The following is a 4,949-nucleotide window of genomic DNA, read 5'->3' on the forward strand; positions in this document are numbered from 1 at the left end:
TTTATTCTTTTTATGGGTGAGTGATATTCCACTGTGTGTGTGTATACCGCATCTTTATGCATTCATGTATTGATAAACTCTTGAAAAGTGAAAGTGAAAGTGAAGTCGCTCAGTCGTGTCCGACTCTTTGCAACCCCATGGACTGTAGCCTATCAGGCTCCTCCATCTATGGGATTTTCCAGGCAAGAGTGCTGGAGTGGATTGCCATTTCCTTCTCCAGGGGATCTTCCTGACACAAGAATTGAACCCGGGTCTCCCGCATTGCATGCAGACACTTTACCATCTGATAAACACTTAGGTTGCTTCAGCATTTTGGCAACTGCAAATAATGCTGCCTTGGACATTGGGGTGCATGTATCTTTTTGAGTTGCTTCTTTTGTTTTTTGTTCATGTACATAAACCAAGAAATAGAATAGCTGGGTTGCATGGTAGTTGTAGGACTTCCCTTGTGGCTCAGATGGTAAAGCGTCTGCCTACAATGTAGGAGACCCAGGTTCGATCCCTGGGTTGGGAAGGTCCTCTGGAGAAGGAAATGGCAATCCACTCCAGTACTCTTGCCTGGAAAATCCCATGGATGGAGGAGTGGAGTGTGGTAGGCTACAGTCCATGGGGTCACAAAGAGTCGATGACTGAGTGACTTCACTTGGTCTTGATCTTATGGTAGTTGTAGGCTTCCAAGGTGGCTCAGTGGGTAAAGAATCTGCCTGCAGTGCAAGAGATACAGGAGAAACTGGTTCAATCCCTGGTTTGGGAAGATCCCATGAAGAAAGGCATGGCAACCCACTCCAGTATTCCTTGCCTGGAGAATCTCATGGGCAAAGGAGCTTAGCAGGCTACAGTCCATAGGGTCACAAAGAGTTGGACTTGCACTGACTCGCAAAGACTGAATATGTGGTGGTTCTATTTTTCCTTTTTTTTTTTTTTTTTAAAGAAACCTCCCTACTGTTTCTCACGGTGTCTGCACCAGCTTCCTGCCTTTTACCCCATACCCTCACCAGTACTGGTTGCTTGTATTCTTTTTGAAGATAGCCATTCTGACAGGTATGAGGTGAGATCTCTTTGTGGTTTTGGTGTGCATTTCCCTGACGATTAGCTTTATTCTGGCTACTGGTCTGGTCAAGAGAGCTGATTGGAGGGATGGTGACTAAAGCAGTGCAGGAAGGCAGTGCAGTGAGCCACGTGTGAGATAAGGAGTTGGAGTGTGTCATGAGGACCAGGGAAACAGCAGCCCGAATAGTGAACGGGGACAACTAGACGTGCCCGGAAGGAACACCCTCTCTTTCGCCTGTTTCCTGGCTTTTCTTCTTTCCTGTCTGTCCTGTGGTCAGCTTAGCCTGTCTTGTTGGAGTAGATAAGGAAGGGAGGGAGCACAGAGGCCTGGCTCATTAGCCTCAGTGACCAGAACTCTGACTACATGGATGCTGCCTGATTTATTTGCAGATCTTCTGGGCATTTCCCCAGCGCCTACATAAATTAGTTCCCCAGAGATCCATACATTGAATGCTGTACTCATTGTTCCCTGCCTATAGGTTCCCAGAGGTGGGCCAAGAAATTCACTTTCTGAAATGATCTGGAAAGGGGCCATGTAATTGATACTGTCTCGCCCTGGTATTTGTACTTCAAAAAGCAGTGTACTCAGTTCAGTTTAGTTCAGTTTGGTCACTCAGTCTTGTCCGACTCTTTGCGACCCCATGAATCACAGCACGCCAGGCCTCCATGTCCATCATCAACTCCCCGAGTTCACTCAAACTCATGTCCATCGAGTCAGTGATGCCATCCAAACATCTCATCCTTTGTTGTCCCCTTCTCCTCCTGCCCCCAATCCCTCCCAGCATCAGAGTCTTTTCCAATGAGTCAGCTCTTTGCATGAGGTGGCCAAAGTATTGGAGTTTACTCAGGGTCTCATTATTTCAATTAAAACTCATCTAGCCCTCCTGAGTAAAAAGAAATATCAATATTGCAAAGACCCCAACTCCACCATGTACTTGCTGTGTGGTCCTCAGTACCCTGCACGATTTTTCTGTGCTTTCACCTCGCCTTTGGGAAGCAGCTTGCAACAGGTGAATGAGCCTGAGCGATGGGGTTCCAGTCCTGATGCTACTTCTCGCCCGTTGTGTGCCTTTGGGCAAACATTTTGTCCTTTCTGAACACTTGCCTTCTCCTGTCAAAGAGAGAGACTGGTGCTCTGACTTGTAGGGTTGTGATCAGGACAAAAGGTGTCCATTCCTGCCCAGTGCTTAACACTGAGCACTTAACATTCAGTAAATGTTAGCCATCTCCTCCCTGCAATGGTTAATGGAGACAGGTAGTGAGAAAGAATGTGCCCCAAAGGGTGGCATGTCAGTTTTTTCAATCTGGCAAAAACTAAAGCACATTTACATGCCAAGATTTGCTGATACAGTGAATAATTTCAGAATAATTTTACAGCTGTATACACAGAATGCCAAAATTCAATATGAGGGTGGGTTTTGGTGAAGCAAAGTCATTCAAGCTATTTCTAGTGTCATATAGGGAAATGCTGCCATATTTCAGCCTTAGTAATATTTTTTATGTGCACTCAAAAGTTAAACTTTCCATCAGTGAGCTCTTTTGGTAATCTCAGGGAAAAACGAGGCATACATATACATAGAGCCAGACCATCCTAAATTAGTTCATTAAAAACAGGCGCACATTGTCTCTTTATTTGGATATTCAGCTTAGTTATTCCTTTATATATTTTTAAGTTGAATCTCAAATCAAAATAAATGTGGTCTCACCCCAGAGTGCCATATAACATTTACAGTTTAAGTATTTTTCTCCGTCTGTAAGATGGAACCCAAACCTGCTTCCAAGATGTGGTATAAAGACAAAAAAATATATAAAAAGAGCTTTGCCTAGGGTCAGATACAGAGCAAAGATTCAATGACTACTTGTTGGGATTACCATCACTGTTACAGTAGTTATGAATACATTAAATGTTTGCTTGGTTTTTTTCAAATCTTTTCTGATTTTATATTGAAATGTTTTGTCCAACGATGCAAGTGGGCCTCCTTTTTTCCTCAACATTGTGACCTTTTCTTATTACTTCTGTTTCACTTTTCTTTAAAACATATGCATAGAATAATTTTTATTTATAAAAATGAACAAAATAATCTTTTATCTTATTAGAAATATACTTTTCTATAGTAAGGTGAGGTTCATAAGATTCCCACAACCTGGATTCTTATAAAAAGTGTACTGATTTATTCAGTCACGAAACAAGATCTGTGATCCAGAACACTTTCCACTATCCTCTCATATTTTGAATTTAACGTTACCTTTGTGGTCTGTCTTCCAGAATATTTAAATTTGAATTTGACTTTATTGCCTTTGGAATATTGTTAGGATACTCCCTTTCTTTACCCTCCTTTTCATTCTGCCATTAGTTGGCATGTTCTCAGTGAATGCAAATTCACTTTTACATCAGCAAAAGCAAAATTGAATAAGGAAGGCCATCTGATATGCAGTAAATCAAACAAAACCACAATGAATTTCAAAGCCGAGTATAAATTTGAGATACAGCATGATGTAAAGGAAAGAGAAATGAGCTCAAATCAGGCGATTTGGATAGAGTTTAGACTCTGTACTGACTCACTTCATGACCTTGGGAAAGTCACTTAGCTTCTCTTAGGTTTCTTATTTTTCCTTAGTAAAATTAAGTGTAGTGCTAGATAAACATGAATTAATCACTGATCTCAATTAAACATATTATAATTCCCATCAGTTAATATACAAAAAATTAAGCCTGAACTCCATCAAGTATTGTAAAATAGTTTGAATTTCTACCAAAATTAAGTTATATATGAAAATAACCTAATTTTTCTCTTATTATGGAATCTCAGATTATAGAACTCCAAATATGACATCTCTTGATTTCTGCAAAGAATTTGGTCAAGTTTCTCCTTACACCTTCTGGATGAGTTAGAAAAATGTGGATGAGATCAGTGGTAAATAAACCCAAGAGATGACTGGAATCTCCAGAGGAGTTACATCAATGTATTAACACAAAATACTGAGCCCTGTCCTCAGATACTCTGGGAGGCTTTGGGTGAAATCTGGTGATCACAGTGATCTCCAATTGATTCTCAAGGTCATCATGGTTTGGAAACTGCTAGACTAGATGATAACTATGTGTATTAGTTACTGGCTGAAATGCCAGTGTAACCTACCAGGGTAAGTTACACATTTCCATCCTTGACCTGGTGCTTGTCAATTCATACGAACATGGTTTGGTTGACGACACAGAAGGGATGCTGGTCAGATGCATAAATACTGCAGACACACTTGATGACAAAATAATGACTTAAAATCACTTAAACCAGTGGGATAATCAGTTGTTGTTCAGTCACTAAGTTGTGTCCAACTCTTTGCAACCCCATGGCCTGCAGCATGCCAGGCTTCCCTGTCCTTTACTATCTCCTGGAGTTTGCTCAAACTCATGTCCATTGAGTCGGTGATGCCATCCAAACGTTTCATCTTCTGTTGTTGCCTTCTGGTCCTGCCCTCAATCTTTCCTAGCATCAAGGTCTTTTCCAATGAGTCAGCTCTTCGCACTTAGTGGCCAAAGTACTGGAGCTTCAGTGTCAGCATCAGTCCTTCCAGTGAATATTCAGGATTGATTTTCTTTTAGGATTGACTGGTTTGAGCTCCTTGCTATCCAAGGGATTCTCAAGAATCTTCTCCAGCACCACAGTTTGAAAGTATCAGTTCTTTGGCACTCAGTCTTCTTTATGGGTCAACTCTTAACAAAGTGAGATTTAAAGGGTGCATAAATTTCTATCTTCTACTTACGAATTTTTAAGTTAAAAATGTAGTATCAAATGAGGTGTACCTGACTTGTGAGCATCTCATGTAGAATAGACACTGAGGTTTTAGAGGGCTAGAAGTGTAACATCCTTTTGAGAATAAAATCATTTTCATGTGAAAACGTT

General features: G+C 41.0%; 1 non-coding gene across 1 annotated transcript; it reads left to right on the forward strand.

The window, feature by feature from the left end:
* Positions 1-442: 442 nt before the first annotated feature.
* TRNAC-ACA (transfer RNA cysteine (anticodon ACA)) lies at positions 443-514 on the forward strand. Its single transcript has one exon. It is a non-coding gene; the product is annotated as a tRNA-Cys (tRNA).
* Positions 515-4,949: the final 4,435 nt, after the last annotated feature.

Source organism: Ovis canadensis, chromosome 2 (assembly GCF_042477335.2).
Source record: "Ovis canadensis isolate MfBH-ARS-UI-01 breed Bighorn chromosome 2, ARS-UI_OviCan_v2, whole genome shotgun sequence".
Classification (NCBI taxonomy): Eukaryota; Metazoa; Chordata; class Mammalia; order Artiodactyla; family Bovidae; genus Ovis; species Ovis canadensis.